The following is a 19,579-nucleotide window of genomic DNA, read 5'->3' as shown; positions in this document are numbered from 1 at the left end:
ATTTCTGTGCCCTATGGTTTTGTATTTGGGCTTTAGGAATGGTCCTTTAATGGACCCATTGCTACTATGATAAAGTGTGGTTCTAATTTCACCCATAAAATTATAATGTCAGTGAACAAAAAACATGGACCCGGTTATGAAAAATGGGAATGAGGGGAAGGAAAGAATCATAAAAATCTTTGTGAAATGGCTTTTTTTTAAAAAAAAATCCTTTTTGACTATTTTGCTGCTGGTGTCCTGTAACAAATAAAACCTGAATTTATCATAATACATCTGTCCAAACAACAAATATGCCTGTTTCAGCATTTCTTTAAAAATAACCACATGAGCAAGGGTGGGGAGAGCAAACAATAGAAAGAGGGAGGGAAGGTGTGAGCAGGGTCAGGGCCGCAGGAAAAGGTGGGGCATGGTCGACATCTCAGGCTACATCTAAGCTACAGGCTTCTTTTGGAAGAAGCTTTTTTCAGAAGCGATCTTCTGAAAACACTTCTTCCAAAAGAAAGCAACCACACTCAAAAGCACATCAAGAAAGTGATGTGCTTTTTCGAAAGAGAGCATCCAGACTGACTGGACATTCTGTTGCATAAAAGGCCACCTGGAACCACTTCAGGCAGGCAGGAGTGGCCCGAGGCTGGCTGCAGCAGCTGGCGCCCTAGGCAGGGCGGTGCAATCTGCGCCTCTGCCTGCACGGATGTCAATGGCTGTGATGTCATCATCGGGCGCCCGAGCCAGTGGCGCCCTAGGCAGCCGTCTAGCTCGCCTAGGCTCACGGGCCGCCCCTGCAGGCAGGGCTTTAGGTCACCGATTGCTTCCCAGTGCTGGTGCCGGAGCCTTGCAGAGACACACACTTAAAGGGCCCTGCCCCAGACAGCTGTTTCTCTGCTTCTGCTGCGTGCTTGCTACCTCTTCGAGGAACAGCAGAGCTCTTGCAGTGCCTGCTGTGTTTGCCCTGTTCTTTTTTGGATGCCTCAGCTTTGTTCATTGTGCCATGGAGCCAAAGCTACTCCATGACAAGCGATGGCCCCCACAGCCATGGTGCAGTTTTGGCAGCACTTTGTGCAAGCTACCTTCCTAGTCCTGAATGAGCTAGACCCTGAACTCATTCTGGGGACCCTCTCCCTTGGTGCAGGAGCTACATTCTGGCAATCGCAACCCACTGTGGAGAGGCATTTTTGGAGGCTCGACACCAGTTCGGACTGGTGGGATCGGCTGATCATGGAGGAGTGGGACGACCAGCAGTGGCTCCAAAACTTCCGCATGTGGAAGGCCACCTTTTTGGAGCTATGTAGCTGGCTCGCCCCCACCCTCCGAAGACGCGACACCCACCTACAACCTGCCATCCCCCTGGAGAAGCGGGTCACAATCGCCCTCTGGAAGCTCGCCACCCCTGACAGCTATCATTTGGTGGGCAACCAGTTCGGCATGGGGAAGTCCACCGGAGGGGCCCTCCTCATGGAGGTAAGGCACTCTTGGGCTGTAGCCCCAGCAGGGGAGGGAGTCCTTTAAAGGGGGACCCTAGGGAAAGGGAGGTTGGGTGCTGGGGGGGGCGAGTGGGGAGGGCAACCCCATTCCTGGAGTGTTGTGCCATCCCACCCTCACACAGCCCTGCTGCCGGGGGGTTGGCCTCAGGTGTTTGAGTGGGGAGAGGGGACAGAAGGGGGGTTGGCCACCTCCCAAGGGCTCAGGCACTCCCTCTCTCATTCTCTGTTTTGTGTGTTTGTCTCCTTCTGCAGGTTGTGAGGGCCATCAACTCAATCCTGCTGTGGAGGGTCATCCATCTGGGAGACCTGGACTCAATCATGGCTGGATTTGCTGCCCTGGGGTTCCCAAACTGCTGCAGAGCCATAGATGGGACCCATATCCTGATCTGTGCATCGGACCATTGAGCGGCCCAGTACATTAATCAGAAGGGCTACTATTCATTGGTGCTGCAGACCCTGGCCCAGGGCTGGCCCACAACATATTGGCACCTGAGGTGAGGAGCTCAAATGATGCCCCCATACCACCTGTTCTCCTGCCTGCCTGTTATGTCTTTTGTGCCCTCCTTCCTCCAGCACAGCACTCCACCATCTCTGTGCATCTAGAGCAGAGAGAATACATATGAACCAGCTGCAGACACAATTTTCTACACTCTGAGTCCTAGTGGCCCCCCCCCCCCCCCCCAGTTTGACACCTGAGGCGGCCGTCTCAGTTCGCCTCATGGTAAGGCCAACCCTGCCCTAGTCGACCACCATTGACACTTCACAGACATTTTTTTAGGTAGTTAGGCAAGGCACACGATGCCCAAGTGTTCAGAAACTCCAGCCTGTACCACAAGCTGGAGTCAGGCACATTTTCCCCTGCCAGGACTTTGGCAGTGGGGATGTGCAGATGCCACTGTGCATCATGGGGGACGCAGCCTACGCTCTCCTGCCATGGCTTATGAAGCCATACACCGGCCACCTGGACCCCAGCAGGGACCAATTCAATGCCCACCTGAACCGGGCCTGGGATCCAGGTCGAGTGTGCCTTCGGCCGCCTCAAGGCACATTTCCAGTACCTGCTGATCCACCTGGATGTGGGGGAGCACAACATCCCCGAGGTGGTTGTGGCATGTTGTGTCCTCCACAACATTGTGGAGAGGAAGGAGGATGCCTTCCTCCTGGGGTGGAGGGCTGATGCCAGTGGTGAGGGGTGAGTGTTCAAGCAGTCAAGGACAGCTGCTATTCAACAGCCCCATCAGGTGGGGGTGCACATCCGAGAGGCCCTGAGGGAGTGGTTCTCTCAAGGACCCCAGTAACCCACCTCATGGCCTCCCCAACAGGGGCTTCTGGCTTGCCCTTTCCCTGACCTCTCCATAAACACACCTGTTTGCTTTTGAAAAAAAAAAACAAAGACTGTATTGATGTAACATTAAGAAAAGATGGGCAGGGGGAGGGAGGCTCATAACCTGGAGAGGGAGGGGGGCTCATAATCTGAAGGCTGTTTTTCCGACAAAACTCTGTAGTGTAGACGTACCCTCAGTGAACGGATGAGGCACAGTTATTAGTAAGTTGGCAACCATAGTGGCACTATGCCAGGGTGAGCAATAAGCTACCTGCGGGTTGGATTCAGTTCCCCAGGGTTAGCTCTTGGCAGTCAGCCATACGCTTAATTTAATTGTGCATCTGCAAGCTAGGGCTGCTCACAGCTCCCATTGGCTACAGTTTGCTGTTCCCAACCAATGGGAGCTGCAGAAAGTGATGTCCCAGCCCACAAGTCTTCCTGCAGCTTTCATTGGCCTAGAACAGTGAACCACAGCCAATCGGAGTTGCTAGCAGCAATACCTGTGGGTACACAGGTAAATGAAGCATCTTGTGGCTTGCCAGGGGCTAACTCTGGCAAACAATGTCTGGTCTGTGGGCCACTTTGAACTACCACCCATGAACTATGCTCATTTACATCAGCTAAAGATCTTGCACAATGTCCGTACAGTGAAACAGTTACTAAGCACAATTATTGAATTATGCTACCAAGTCTAAAAATGAGTGCTAGTGTAGACTATAGATTTTTATTTACAGCCAATTATCCTCAATCTGGTTTTAAGGGTTTGGGGTCTACTTGAAAGCAATTGAAGTTTTGGCCCAAATAATGCATTCAGGTTTGAATTCTATCTGCATAACCATGAAAGTTAAAAACATTTGGGCTGTGTCTACACTGGCATCCCTTCCAGAAAAGGGATGCTAATGTAGCACTTTGGAATAGGCAAATCCGCGGGGGATTTAAATATCCCCCGCGGTATTTGCATTAACATGGCTGCCGCTTTTTTCCGGCTTGGAGATAAGCCGGAGAAAAGCGCCAGTCTAGACGTGATTCTCCGGAAAATAAAGCCTTTTCCGGAGGATATCTTATTCCTACTTGAAGGCTTTATTTTCCGGAGAATCACATCTAGACTGGCGCTTTTCTCCAGCTTATCTCCAAGCCGGAAAAAAGCGGCAGCCATGTTAATGCAAATACCGCGAGGGATATTTAAATCCCCCGCGGATTTGCCTATTCCAAAGTGCTACATTAGCATCCCTTTTCCGGAAGGGATACCAGTGTAGACACAGCCTTGAAGTAATATTATTCTTAGATTTATTATTAAAATATTTTGAAGCCTTTGGGTAAACAAGAAATTAATGCAAATATATTTCCCTTCTGATAAGTTTAGCTTATTTGTTTTACCAATGTTTATCATGCAATACATTGCTGAATATATTTATTACGAAGATATCAGATTTCACAATTTAAATAAACACCTACTTTCAATGAACTCAAAAATTATTGATTGCAACATGACACTGCATGAGCTATGAAGTAGGGAGGAAAATAGAATTTTGTATTTAATTTCTCTATCAGATGAGCAGGAAAGGAAGGAAAATCTGAACATATGTTCTGCAAGCTCCCCTTTTATTGAGACAGGCAATACTTACTTTATGAAATGTGAAGTTTTCTTTCACATGGCAATAAAGGCTCAACTCTCCTGCCAATTTCATCCCCTCATAAATATTGACTTAGGGCATCATTCAGATTTTTTTTTCAATTTACATAAAATCAGTGACCAAAACCATCTCAGGGCCTTGGTTGTCTGGCCAGTGCTGGTGGCAGTATTTATTCCCTCCGCACCATGTACTGAAGTAAAGTACAGATGTTGCAAGGGTTTCCGGAGAAAGTCATGTTGCTAGAATAAAAGGTGGGCTTGAAAAGCAATTTGAAAGCACTAGAATCTTTGAGACGTGGACTCCCCTAAGTTCTTTCTTTCTTTCTTTCTTTCTTTCTTTCTTTCTTTCTTTCTTTCTTTCTTTCTTTCTTAAAATAAGGCAAAAATAGGAAAAAAGAACAAAAAGCTAAATATCTGGGAAGGGAGGGGAAGAAAAACATAGAGAAGAAAGGAGAGTGACATTTTTAAAGTTGTGCCCTTAGCCTAAAGTGACCTGTTTAAAGCGCACATACACTAACACACATCATCATTTTCTCTGCTAATCTGTCCTCTGTTTTATTCTATAAAACATAGGACACTCATGACTTATTGTCCCTCCCACTCATTTCAATACTTCTCTTATTTCAGGCTTCCCATCGTCTCTTTCTGCCAATCTCTAAAACTTCTCCTGCTACTTTGGTTTTTATCCTGATTCATTTTTTCACTTTTCTCTTTGCTCCTCACCCTTCTGATTCTCCCCAGCCTTGCTATGACATGAAGAGATTTATATAATTCTCCATTTCTCCTCTCTCAGTATTCTTTGTCCTACCATAAATTGCACTGATTTTCTCTTCTTGAGGTCTTCATAGAGTTTTCTTTTCCCTTAGCTCCTGTAAAATTAGTTTTATCCATGGGAGGAGGCAATCTGGCCCCATGAATCTATAAGCTCTAATGCCATCACAATAGTTTTTTACTGTCCTTTTTGAAGAAACTGCTGTGTTATGTTGCTGGAATGGAATTACTTCCACATTTCATGCCGAAAGTGACTGCATTCAATGATACATGAGTGATCCCTACAAGTTTATAAAGCACTTCAGAAACTTTCCAGATAATAGAGGTGGTATAATTTTCTTGCAACTCATAATTATTCTAATTATCATTTGTATTATGCATATGTGTAAATCTAACACTTTTTCGTAACTGATTACTTTGTTTTGTGTTCCAAAATTATTTTAAAATCCATGTAAAAATGCTGTCTTTCTCCCTCTCTTAGTTGCTCATTTATTTTCACTTACATGTATATTTTCTTTTTATTTCACTGTTTCACTAAGCACATCAAGCAAATATAATTAGGATAAAAATATAAAAAAATCCAGTCAGCAATATTTTATATTTTACTAGCCTGTTTATGTGGCATGATGTGATTTTTTTGGTGAACCTAGCTTTCAATGTTTAAAAAGTCTGGCTGCATTTTGTGTAGGTCATAAGGAATATATTTTAAATTCTTTCTGTGACACCTGGAAAAACTACAATAATGTGCAGGTCTTTATGTAGAATAGTTGTAGCCAGGTTGGTCCCAGGATATTAGAAAGACAAGGTGAGAGAGGTAATGAAGTTGCCAGTAAAATATATTACCTCATCCACCTTGTCTTTCTGCAAGTCGTTATAACATTCTTAACCATGTCTGCTTTTTTGGGGGGGGGGGGGAGGGTGGAGATGACTGATGATTAATATATCTTCCAGCTTTCCTGTACATATGAAACCTGAAAATCAATGCTGATAATTTTGGGTGGTTTTCCTAACCAAATTTAATCCTTTTTTCAGGTGTTCTGGAGAGGGATGGGTTGAGTCCTGCATGGATATAAAATTTGTATCAGCATCCACATCTGTATCCACAATGAGCTGTGGATATCCTCATTGACATCCATGGATACAGATACCTGTGGATATTAAGCAGATATCCATGGATTTGCAGGGCTCTAGGGACGGGTATTGGATTATGACAGAAAGATGCTCATTAATTCTTGAATGAAGTAATGTGTGAGCAAATTATGTAAGGATAAAAACATTGGCGCACTGAACATATTGAAATTTTGATCCATGTCAGGAGAAGAGTAGGGATAGTGATGCAGGACACAGCCTTTTTATAAAGTTCCTCAAATATATATGTAAGAGCACTGTGGTTTGGAGAGGCGGGCAATTTATAAGGTTTGTTGAAGAAGAGCTCTGTAAAGTTCAAAACTTGCCCCTACCACCAATAGAAGTTCCAAAAGGAGATAATAGCTCACCTTCTTTTGTCTCTATTATAAGATTTTCGCATCTAAATGAAATATATCAGCATTACTGAAATGAAACATTTTAACATAATTATCTTTTGTTTTTGATAAAGGTGTTTCAGTGTTTCCAAATCAAAATAGGATCGGGGGGATATAGGAGAAGTGGTATATGTAGTATTAGTAAAACCTCTGATACAGTCTCACATGACCTTCTCATTGACAAATTAGGGAAATACATCCCCGGTGGAGCTCCTATTAGGTAGGTACATCATTGGTTGAAAAACTGTTCTCAGAAAATAGTTACCAGTGGTTCACAGTCATGCTGGAAGGGCATAAAAGATGGGGTTCTGCATGGATCACTTCAGGGACCAGTTCTATTCAATATCTTCATCAATTGTTTAGATAATGTCACAGAGAGTATGCTTTTAACATTTGCAGATGATACCAAGTTGCAGGGTGGGGAGGGTTGCAAGTGCTTCGGAGGATAGGATGAAAATTCAAAGTGATCTGGACAAACTGGAGAAATGGTCTGCAGTAAATAGGATGAAATTCAGTATGGACAAATGCAAATTACTCCACTTAGGAAGAAACATCCATAACACACATACAAAATGGGAAATTACTGTCTTAGAAAGAGTACTGCGGAAAGGGCAGGGTAGACAGACAAATAGCTGTCAGGGGTGGTCTAGATCAGGGGAAGGCAAAATATGGCCCATGGGCTGAATCCAGCCTGTCAAAACACCAGATCCAGCTCACAGCCCAGTGGGAACCTCAGCTAGGCTCCCTGCCCCAACATGCCACTCAGAGTAGCCAGCTGCCAGGGCCATGAGCTTCTCTGGATGCTGCAAGCCTTGGGATAAGGAGAGAGGCCTCATGCAATACCCCTACCTGCAATGCAATCTCGCAGTTCCCATTGGCTAGTATCCAGGTGCATGAAGTACTCCTCCCTCCTCTCCTCAGACTCGCAGCCTTCAGAGAAGCACATAACCCCCACAGCTAGCTGCTCTAAGCAGCGTGTGGGGGTGGGACAGGCAGGAAGAGGTAAGTGCCTTCCAGACAGAGCCTGTCTCTGGAACCTCAGCCACACACTCCTCCTGACCCTCTGCTCCCCCTCCTGCACCTCTAGCCCATGTAACACCAACCACCTGCATCCTCACTCTTGCACCCATACTCTTTCCCAGACCCTGCACCCCAATCCTCTACCCCACGTCACAACCCCCTTCCTGTACCCCTGTTCCAAGTCACAACCCCCTAAAAGACCTTGCATCCTAATCTCCTACCCTGGTCACAACCCCCTCCTAGACCCTGTACTCCCTCCTGCACCCCTCCTCCATGTCATAATCCTCTCCTGCACCCATATGCTTCCCAGACCCTGAACCCCAATCTCCTGCCCCTGGTCACACCTCAAACCTCTGCCCCCTCTTCACCCTTAACCTAAATCACAACACTCCTCCAGGTCAGAATCCTCTCCTGCACTCCAATCCTTCCCAGAACCCGTTCCCAGATTTTGCACCACCTCCTGCACCCCAGTCTTCTGCCACAGGCTTCAGCACTCTCCTTCACCCAAACTCTCTCCCAAATCCCACACCCCCTCCTACATCCAAATTCCTTACCCCAACCTCCCTTCTGCACCCAATCTCCATCCCAGACACTGCACCTCCTCTATTAATATCATGGAAGAGCGCAGCCCTTGACCACTTACCAAATTCTTGGAATGGCCCCCATCCAAAATTACTGCCCACTCTTGGTCTAGATGGTGCTTGGTGCTGCCACAAGTATAGGGATCAGGATTTGATGACCTCTCAAGGTTCCTTCCCATTCTGTGATTCTATGAAAAACATTGGTGGTAAGAGATGTATGCCTCTCATGGCAGTGGTTTTCATTTTGCAGTAAAACTTCTGAATTTCACTGGCAAGTAAAAGTTACTGACAAATCACTGGCAAGTCATTGGTAAGTAGCATATTTTGTCATTTGGCGCTGTCTACACAGCACCAAACTTTGGGTACATCTAGACTACAGGCTTTTGTCGACAGAAGTTTTATTGACAGATACTGTTGACAAAGCTTCTGTTGACAAAGAGCGTCTAGACTACATTCAGTTCTGTCGACAAAGCAAGCTGCTTTGTCGACATGGCAGTGTAGACGCAAAGGACAGTTTAGATGCAATAATGCCTTCTGTCGACAGAACTCTGTCGACAAAAGGCATTATTCCTCATAAAATGAGGTTTACCAACGTCGACAAAACTGCTGAGTTCTGTCAACGTTATGTCAACAGAACTCAGTGGTAGTGTAGACGCAGGTTTAGTTTTGTTGACAAAAGTCCACTTTTGTCGACAAAACCCTGTAGTCTACACACCCTTTGAAATAAAGCGCTATTCCGAAACATCCCTTACTCCTCGTAGAAAGAGGTTTACAGAGACATCGGAATAGAGAGCCCAAAATAACGGGCTTGTTGTGAAGACTCAGGATAGCTATTTCAGGATACTCCAGTATCCCAAAATAGTGCTGCAGTGTAAATGTAGCCTTAACGTGAAAACTGGTATTAATGTTTTAGAACATTCAGGGGTCCATCTTAGAAAGGCATACAGAGATGATAGAGCAAACCATTGTGAGCTGGACTCCAATTTAGGCCCCTCATCATACTTGTTTTAGTAAGAATTATGGAAAGCATCAAGGCCTAGTGACTAGAACACTGAAGAAGGGAGTTATGTAACCTAGATTCTATTCTACCTCTGAAATGGGCTGAATGGCTTTGGAAAAGTTGTTATGAGAGCCATTTTTATGTACTTCAAATGGCTACCTGCGTGTAGCTCTTAGAACAAGTTATTTTAGTATTTAGAAACCCAGTTGAATGAACAAGCCAATAGCATGACAAACAGACATCTAGAAAATCAACTGTATTTAAATTTAAATGAACAATTTCTTTCTGTTCCAATCTCATAAAACAGAATGGCTTACATAGTGTAATAATGACTGGTAGGCAACTGCTATTATTTGTTTGTGTCACATCACTAACATGAAACAAAATACAGGACTATGTAGCACTTTAAAGACTAACAAGATGGTTTAGTAGATGATGAGCTTTCGTGGGCCAGACCCACTTCCTCAGGTCTGGCCCACGAAAGCTCATCATCTAATAAACCATCTTGTTAGTCTTTAAAGTGCTACATAGTCCTGTATTTTGTTTCAGCTACACCAGACTAACACGGCTACATTTCTATCACTATCACTAACATGAGGCACTCTGAAGTTAAAATGAGAAGGTCAACAGTTGGCTTCCATGATTCACTTCTGAGAGTTCTATAATTTTGCTGAGACTGTGCTCTCATCCAGCTCTACACAGAAGGGGAATCTGGATTGGTGGACTGGAATGTTTGTTATCCTTGCTTCTGGTGGGACGTCAGACTTTATTAAGAAAAGCTGCAGTCTAATTAGTTGGAAAGGGCGCTGCTGAACGAATGATTATCTCAGAACTAATGCATTAATGGTGGGATTATATAGCATTTTTACCAACTCCATCACAGCCCCAAATAGTTCTAATTTCTCTTTGCCATGTTGGTCGCAGTCTGGCATTCTGTGCACACTCAGAACTCTCAGTGAAGGAATGATCCAGATTTGGAGACATTCCAGCACAAACAATGGGGGACGCTTTAATGATACACAGAAGAATGTCTGCAAAAAAAAAATAGAATGACTTACAATAAATAAATGTATGCTCTCTGATTCTTAAGAAAGATCTATTGTACTCATGATGTGGGCATTAGAACCCCCTACTGCTTATCAACTTGTGCCTAAGGCACATAGGAATATTCTTACTCTGGAAGAGGTACCTCTGATAGAATGTAATGATTTATTGTAACAGATTTCTGAAGCCAGCTTCTGGTTCATTTTCTCTAAGGCTACAAACAACTGACTTTGATTCAGCCTGATTTTCCAAGCATCTGTCTGTTTACAAACTGTTAACTGTTGATAGTTATTCCAAAATAACTATAGACTATACACAACACAGTGCTACTTAGTGGTTTGTCTTAACATAGGTTACACCATATTCAGTTAAATCTCCGTGTTTCTTTTAAACATCCAAATGCAAAAGAAGTTAGGCTTTTGCAGCAATATGGCATTAACATGTATTTATTTGACACCATATTCATAACAGCTTGCGTGAAGCAATCTTGACACTGGCTGCTGAGATGTGAGATCCTTCAGTCAGAGGCTTGACAACACACAGCTTTTGCATTAATTTAACTAAATCGGTAGAAAAAATTAGTTACATTGGTGCAATCCCCTAATGAGAATCCATTTACAGTGATATAAAGGCGTTTATACCAGTATACAAGAATTTACACCTATATATTTTCTTTCGATATGTTATACTGTTCTAGCTTGTTTTAGTAAATTTAATAAAGGGCCTTGGTAAGACTACTACCTCCCTATCTACTCTAGGTTTTTATAATTAATTTGTTATCATCTGCGAGATGTTTCATTGTAAAAAATATATATTTTTCCAAATGTAAACATGGCCTCTCTGCACTTGTCTACAAGAGAAATTGACCGGAATACATATTAGAAAAAGCTTTTTTTTTTTTCACAACAGCTATTCCAGAATAGCTCCCCATATGGGTACTCTGTTAAGGTATGTTTACACTATGCAGAAGATCGATGCTACTGCTGTCAATCTTCCGGGGTTTGATTTAGTGGGTCTAATGAAGACCTGCTAATTTGAACTGAGTGCGCACCCCCGCTGGTACTGGTATCAGAGTGGGGCAGAGGCAGAGAGAGGTGAGTCATGACCTAGAAGTGGGGGTTGTCCTGGCCTTCCCCATGGCTAGTGGAAATTGAAATAGAGGAGACTGAAAACTCCATCAGAGGAGACTGCCCCAGATTTCAAGTGTGAAATCTGTGTACTATGAACTGCAATAAACATCCAGTGGGAGAGAAAAATTGCTTAATCTAGTTGGTGCTCAGCCTAGTAGGGTAAGACAGCATACTTATATTTTATTTCTAACTTTTTGCCTATCATTTATAGTCATTTAAAATCTATCATTTATAATCAATACACTTGTTTTACCATTTATTTTTACCAGTGAGTTTGCCTGAAGTACTTGGTAAATTTGCTCTGATTTTACAAAGGCTGGTATATGTCTACTTTCCATTGATGAAGTGGGGAACCAATTCAGAAATTTCCACTGCTTATCTTAAGCAGCACAAGGTGGTGTATTTCTGAGGTTCAGTGCTAGGACCTGGGGAATTTGGCTGGTGCTTTTGCATGATTCATGGGTGGCTCTGGGAACAGTCATGCAATCTACGTGGGCATGGGGCTTCACATGCTGTTGTGCTGACACCCGGAGGGGTTTGCTGCTTGTCACTTGAAAAGCACTGTGAGAAACAGCTCAAGCTGAAATATTAAGTGAGCACTATGGTCCCAAAGTCCCAGACTGCACCCAGGGAACCACGTCACAAAGTTTTCTCTCCTCCTCTGATCTCTGTCCCTCTTCCCAAAGACAAGAAATCTATCATATAATCACTGACAATATACCCTCTGTCCTAATCTTTTATTTTACATCCTTTTTATTTCAGTCCTATAACTCTTTAATGCAACGCTTGCCATTTATCCAAAAGCGTACATGTGTGGTGTTTTTGTACTGTGGACTAATTAACATTAGAAACTAGGCTAAATCTCCAAATGCATTTTAAATGGTGATATAAAGCTGTTTTGAAACTAGATTTTTCAGAGATGAAAGACTGGTCTATTAATCAACTGCCCCACCTAGCTTATTATTTGTTAGGCTCACAGTGCCTAGGGTCAGTACAGGCTGCCACATCATCCTTTTACTTTGCTTTCCCTAGGCATTATTAAGTGGTTAATTACAAGGGACTAAATTATGTCCTGAGTTATACCTGTTCTCATCAATGGGGTCACACCCAGGACTTCAGCAGCATGGCATGAGTACAACTGAGAGCAGATTTTGGCCCAAACAATGCACAGCACCTGCCATTGTGTGTTCAAAGAGCAAAATCACACTTGAGCTGGCATGTTTTTTAGGATTTAGCCAACATAAGAAAAATAGCAAAGGAACAAGTTATTTTGAAGCTAGACAAAAATGATGCAGCTGTTGTTGGGGATAGGTTCAGTCACTGATTGTTAGATTCAAGTTGTGACACGAACAAGATATAAAAGACATTCTGAATTAAATATTTTTACAGAATACAGTGCCTGGTTCAAAGGCTGTTGAAAAACTTCCATGGTGGTTTAGATCCAGCCTTTATTGTGCAGACAACTACAGCAGCCATTTGAGGGAAGGGGAGAGATTGTTTGCCTATCATTCATTCATAATCCCTTTTTGCTGCCAGAACCCATTTTATTATTTTTTAAACTGTTATACAAACATTTATTGAACAACAACTGAGAGAATGAACCTTAGCCACGTCATTGGGATTATCAAAGTGCCACAATCTTTTGTAACTCTTATCAAGGAAACCCAGCAGCTCAGCATGAGAAGACATAATTTAGGGTCTTGTCTGGAAGATATCAGGACAATATATTATATTATTTACATATCACAAAATATGTCTATTAAACTACAAAACAGACTGTTTTGCTTTCATCATAATGTGGTGATTTGAAGCATTTATTAATGTGCTGACTTTACTTGTATTCTTTAAACCCTATAACAATATAGTCTTAAAAAGATAAAAATAGTAATTATAGCTGAGGCTGATAGCACTGCCTATTATTAAGGTTACCCAACATTTCCCATTATAAGACGTTGTTGCTTACAACTTTGCCAAACTTTAACCATTTGGGAAGAAATTTTTCATACCAGATGTCTGCTTCAGGCTGGTGTGTGGGTTTTTTGGTTTTTTTTGTAGAAAATTTCAGTTAAACAGTTTACCATTTCCAAGAACGAGGTAAAGGAAACAATTTTTTTTGGTTGGGTTTTTTATGTCTATGTTAATGAATTGTAGCAACATTTATTTGAGAAGCACCCCTTTCTGTGGAGCAAATGGATGTCTCTCATGTCAGATATGTGCCATCCCCAAGAAAATCTGCCTAGATTTGTCCATATTATAAACCTTTGGGAAATCATACTTTGCACATACTCAGTAGAGACTAGCTAGAGTTTTGGAGCTAAAATTCCAAAGATTCCATCTGCACTAGGAATGTTCCTCCACAGGGCTGAGTAGGACTTTCACTCTTGAACCCGGTCCAAGCACTAGAACTGAGAGCTGGGAGCACCCCCCTGGTGCCCCGCCTCACCCTAGTAGCACTAAGTAGTATGGACAAGGAAGTTTCCTGGTTTGAATGCAGATGGGATGAGACCAAGATTTAGGAGGGGCGTAGATTGGGAAAAGGAGCCTGGGAAAGGGGATTTGGCACTGGAGGCTGGCAGGAGGGACAGAGCAAAACTGAGACTGGGAGTTGGCCTGGTGGGGGGACTGGGACTGATAGACATTTATCTAACCTACTCTTAAATATCTCCAGAGATGGGGATTCCACAACCTCCCTGGGCAATTTATTCCAGTGTTTGACTACCCTGACAGCAGTTAGGAACTTTTTCCTAATGTCCAACCTAAATCTCCCATGCCGCAGTTTAAGCCCATCACTTCTTGTTCTATCTTCAGAGGCCAAGATGAACAAGTTTTCTCCCTCCTCCTTATGACACCCTTTTAGATACCTGAAAACAGCTATCATGTTCCCCCTCAGTCTTCTCTTTTCTAAACTAAACAAACCCAATTCTTTCAGCCCTCCTTCATAGGTCATGTTCTCTAGACCTTTAATCATTCTTGTTGCTCTTCTCTGGACCCTCTCCAATTTCTCCACATCTTTCTTGAAATGAGGTGCCCAGAACTAGACACAATACTCCAACTGAGGCCTAACCAGTGCAGAGTAGAGCAGTTAACACTACTAATTATCAATACCTTTAAATAACAATACTTATATTTAACAGACACACAAAGCATAACAGCAGCAACAACATATTCGGTATATGTTACGCTCTATGGGGAATTCGTTTGGTTCGGTGAGCAGGAAGGGGCCCTCGGGTGATCAGTCCCCGGACCTGGCTCAGATTGTACCTTCCAATTCTTTGTTTGGGAAGCTTTAATCTTTGTGTGGGCAAGGGAGCCAATTTATAGATGAAGCTTTTGCGTGTTTTTTTCTGTGATAGGTTGGCAGACCCCATCTGTGGTGACAGGATTATGGGGGAAGGAGTGAGATGGTTTCCTATTTTCTTGTTCTGCCTTATCAGACATGGCTCAGCCAGGGCAAAAGTTACGTGTCTGGTTTTGGTTCTTGTTTTCTAAATATCACAGCACAGGGATTTTTTCATTGGGGGGGAGGGTGACCTTAAGCTAGGAGGCTATGCGCACGAGGCCTGGCCAGCAAAGAGCCTTCTTTTACACTAGTGAGTACTGTGTCCAGTTTTGGCCCTGCTCCCCCACTATAGAAAGGATGTGGATGCACTGGAGAGGGTCCAGCAGAGGGCAACCAAAATGATTAGGGAGCTGGAGCACATGACTTATGAGGAGAGGCTGAAGACTTTCGGCTTGCTTAGTCTATAGAAAAGAAGAATGAGGGGGGATTTCATAGCAGCCTTTAACTACCTAAACGGAGATTCCAAAGACGATGGAGAGAGGCTGTTCTCAGAAGTGACAGATGGCAAAACGAGGAACAATGGTTTCAAGTTGCAGTGGGGAAGGTCTAGGTTGGATATTAGAAAAAACTATTTCACTGGGAGGGTGGAAAAGCAGTGGAATGGATTACCTAGGGAGGTGATTAATCAGCCCTGCCCAGTCAGAGGCTTAGGGCTCTGTGCATTGAGTTCACTGACTGGGCAGGGCTGATTAATCACCTTCCAACCCTATGATTCTATGAATGTGGGATGGGAGAGGAAAGGCATGGAATGAGTAACTGGGATGAGGGAAATTGGGCTAGGTTGGGCAGGGAGATTAAGGGTGATGAAAACCAGTACGTTCAAAAGAGAATTGCTAGAGTTTTGGAGCTAAATCCCCAAAGAGTCCATCTTCTCTGGGCAGGCTCCACCACAGGGCTCAGTACGTCTTTCACTGCTGGGCTAGGTCTAGGCATCGGAACTGAAAGCAGAGAGCTTCTCTCTTGTTTGTCCCCCACCACCACTCTGCTAGCTCCAGGAGCTGGGCAAGGACAGTGGGAACATGGGCAGACATGGGCTGGAAGGATGAATCCAGATGGGTAAGACCAGGACAGCCTAAGCAAACAAATTGGAGCTAGTGATAGAAATGTAGCCGTGTTAGTCTGGTCTAGCTGAAACAAAAAACAGGACTATGTAGCACTTTAAAGACTAACAAGATGGTTTATTAGGTGATGAGCTTTCGTGGGCCAAGTGGGTCTGGCCCATGAAAGCTCATCACCTAATAAACCATCTTGCTAGTCTTTAAAGTGCTACATAGTCCTGTTTTTTGTTTCAAATTGAAGCTAGGATGAGAAGACTGTGGAGTGGAAATGGGACTGATTAATTGAGGAAAAAATGTCCAGGGTGAGGAGCAAAGACTGGAGAAGGGAGGGTCTGGGACAGGAACAGTTTGGGAGGGGCACGGTAGCAGGAGTTAAGTTTGGGCAGAATGGGCAAGCAAATATCTGTGAATCCCACTGGCAAAGTGTCCCATCTCCCTCTAGAGCTGGCCCACTTAGAGGATGACAGCCTACAATTGCTATCCGTTATGCTGTAAGTTCAAGAAGCAGATATCTGTGTGATGGATGTTCTATCCTTGTGGTGACTCATGTGGGTGTCAATGTGATGCAACATGATATAATTTATTTTTTCCTATTTGTTTTTTATTGGTGGTGGAGGTGTGTGTGTGAATGATTTCTCCATGATGCATATGCATAAGGATCAAATTAAGCTTTCTGAGGCAATCTTAATGCTCATATTTCCTATCTTTTGACTGCTTGACTGTGCAACCTTAATGGTTTTTCAACTTATTTTAACATAGTGTAAACCACACACCTAGGGCACGTCTAGACTATCCCAGCACGAATTTGCAGATCTTCTTCTGATCCCCTTTTTGGGAGTTTTTTTTTAAAAAGCAGTCTAGATGGGGGTTTTCATGCACCCCACCCCTTTTTTGAAATAACTCTGCAAACCTTATTTTTTGAGGAATAAGGGTTCTTTCGAAAAAGGGGCGGGGGATGAGCAAAAAACCCCCTCTAGACTGCTTTTTTTTTTTTTTTCTTTCAAAAATACTTTTCTGAAAAAGGGATTGGAAGAAGATATATTCGCACCAAATTTGCATAAGTTCTTTTGGAAGCCCAAGGTAGAACTGTTACCCATGTAAGTACTTAGCACTATAAGTGGGGCTAAAGAAAGAGTCAGGTTTCAGGAGGGCTCTAGTTTGCTATCCCACCCCGCTGCCTTCCCCAGAGAACCACTAGCTGTTCCAAACAGCTGGCGGTTCCCTCTAGATGCCCATGCTCCTGACAGTGGGAGGAGACTTCGCACGCTCCCCTCTGCCCCTGGCCAATCAGGGCTTGAGGGTTGGGGGAACACACAAAGTCTCCTCCCGCCCTCTGCCTGTCCTGCAAGGAGCATGCTGCGCTTAGAAGCTTAAAAGCACCATGCCCCTTGAAGGGTGGGAGGAGTCTTCATGTGCTCCCCTGCCTCCAGGCCAATCAGAATTTGGGGGTGGAAGGACACGCAAAGTCTCCTCTTGCCCTGCCTCCTTCATGCTAGGAGTGTGTGGCGCTTCTAAGGGCCGTGCACTCCCTACAGGACAGGAGCAGGGTGGGAGGAGACTTTGTGTACTGTCCTCCACCCCCAAACTCTGATTGGCCTAGGGGTGGAGGAGTGCGAAGTCTCTTGCTCCCTGCACTTGGGCGCACAGAGCATAGAGTGAACCACCAGGGTTGATTCTAAGTGCTGCACACTCCCCAGTCCCGAGGCCCTGATTGGCCTGGGGGCAAGGAGGTGGCAGGGCATCTGCAGTCCAGATCAACCTGTTTGGTGGGCTAGATATGGTCCATGGAGGCCCTTTTGCCCACCCCTGATGTAATTCATGCTTCTATGCATGCTCAATAAAGACATTTTTCCTACTACTTTGCCTGCCTACTGCTCATTTATTGTGAAAAACCAATATATACATGGCATTCATACAGCAAGAGATCAGGAACATTTTGTTGATACTACTTTGTCAGTCTTGCTTTTTCTCCATTACCATTCTAGCTCTCCGTTCTTACACTCCCTAAAAACAGTATTAACATCTCCAAAAAGGCATTAGAAAACATTAAGTCTGAAAATCATTATAACAGAGATTAGGAGCAAGACTCCTTTACACAAATGACAAGACCTGTCAGAATTTATATATGGCTAAATGATTCAAGACAAAGAAAAGGGTAAAAACTAAAATCCTCCTATCATGGGCTTGGCTAACTGGATAGTAAATTACTTGCAGGTGTTTCTCACTCAAACATTATGCAAGATAAAGGCATGTATTAGATTTTCTTTTTTTTCTCAAATCATGTCAAATAGGAAAGATTATACCATTGTTAAACTATCAGCCATGCATGACTTTTCATCTCCTATTTCCTTGGGCTTTGTTCCTGTACATGGTAGGTGATGGATTTGGCTCCTCTCCTCCTCTAACTTGTTCACAATTAAATCTGCGGATTCACAGAAGGTCTATTTTTCCAGTTTTATCCAAATCATAATATTAGGAAGCTGAAAAGAGATGGAAACTTGATGTAACTTACTGGCTGCACTACCATGAACTTCTTACGTGAAATGTTCTGGTTTTGTTGTTGTTTAAAGTATTGCTCAGCACAAGCAACTGGTATGCCAGCTTGCACCAACCTACTAAGTATTCTTAACTGGCTCAATTACTTTCACAAGGTCTCGTTTTATCACAAACCAAAAGGGTTCTCCCTTCTATGAGATCACAAGAGCAGCAAGTTTCCAAATGTGGTAAGTGTAAATAGGAATATAAGGATGACAGAACTAAGTCAACCAGTGTTGCTTGTACACTGCTGTGTGGCATTGTATATAGGCCTCTCTCTCTGTTTAGATTTAAAGTGTTTTTCACACACTGTTTGAAAATAACTGTGAGTAGTCTCAATTCCCTTTCTATGGTTATTGGTTCATTAAAGTAATTAATTAAGGCCTACATAGTGAGTGAAGAGTATCATCACAATCATGGGAAAAAATCTCAGTAGGAAAGAGACTGATCATATCAAAGTTAAAAAAAATTCTCCTCAGATAATCAACAAGGAAAAAAAAGCAGCTAAAGCCCACATACTTTGATATATTAGTTTATGGGCTACTTTGCTGGATACTTCTATTAATATATGAATAACTTGTAGGTCTGTGGTCAGTTAAAAAGTGTCATTAAACTATCCATGCACTTTAATTTAATGTAATATTTTTAATGGACCTACAATCCATAGTAATATACTGAGTAGCTAAACAGAAAAGTCTCATTAGTCATTTACAGAAATTATTTTAAAATTTGATAGACTTTTGTACACTATAAGGGCCTTTCAAAAATATACTTAATTAAATAAAGCATACATTTATAAAAACACACATACAAGGCTATTTTTTAATTGTGCTAACAAATATCTACCTTGTGTACTTTAGCCAAGGAGTAGCGTATCCATAGGTTAAAACTTGAAGCAATTACTTTTTCTTATGTCTGCTGTTTCTGGTGTCCTCTGAAGCTTACAGACACAGTGGTGAGTAATTGCATCACCTATGCATCTTTTGCTGCCTCCTTCTCTTTCCATTTCAGCATATATAACAGGTAGTTATTTGTACTTTCAGTCATATAAGTGGAAAACACTGAGCCAATACTTGGAGCTCTAACTCATTTTTATTGAGATCTGTCAGAGGTTTGCCAAGTAAAAAATGAATTAGGAT

At 43.1% G+C, this 19,579-nt stretch overlaps 1 protein-coding gene and 1 long non-coding RNA gene across 2 annotated transcripts in view; one reads left to right on the top strand and one right to left on the bottom strand.

The window, feature by feature from the left end:
• SPO11 (SPO11 initiator of meiotic double strand breaks) overlaps positions 1–19,579 on the top strand; it is a 70,937-nt gene that overhangs the window by 23,635 nt on the left and 27,723 nt on the right. The window lies entirely within an intron of this gene.
• LOC112546170 (uncharacterized) lies at positions 6,998–8,730 on the bottom strand. The gene is made up of 2 exons (XR_012896508.2): positions 8,396–8,730; positions 6,998–7,209 (listed from the first exon to the last, which is right to left on the bottom strand). It is a non-coding gene; the product is annotated as an uncharacterized LOC112546170 (long non-coding RNA).

Source organism: Pelodiscus sinensis, chromosome 17 (assembly GCF_052426305.1).
Source record: "Pelodiscus sinensis isolate ZL-2025 chromosome 17, ASM5242630v1, whole genome shotgun sequence".
NCBI classification, from domain to species: Eukaryota; Metazoa; Chordata; order Testudines; family Trionychidae; genus Pelodiscus; species Pelodiscus sinensis.
The sequence above is the reverse complement of the archived record's forward strand: the minus strand, read 5'-3'. Positions and strand labels throughout refer to the sequence as shown.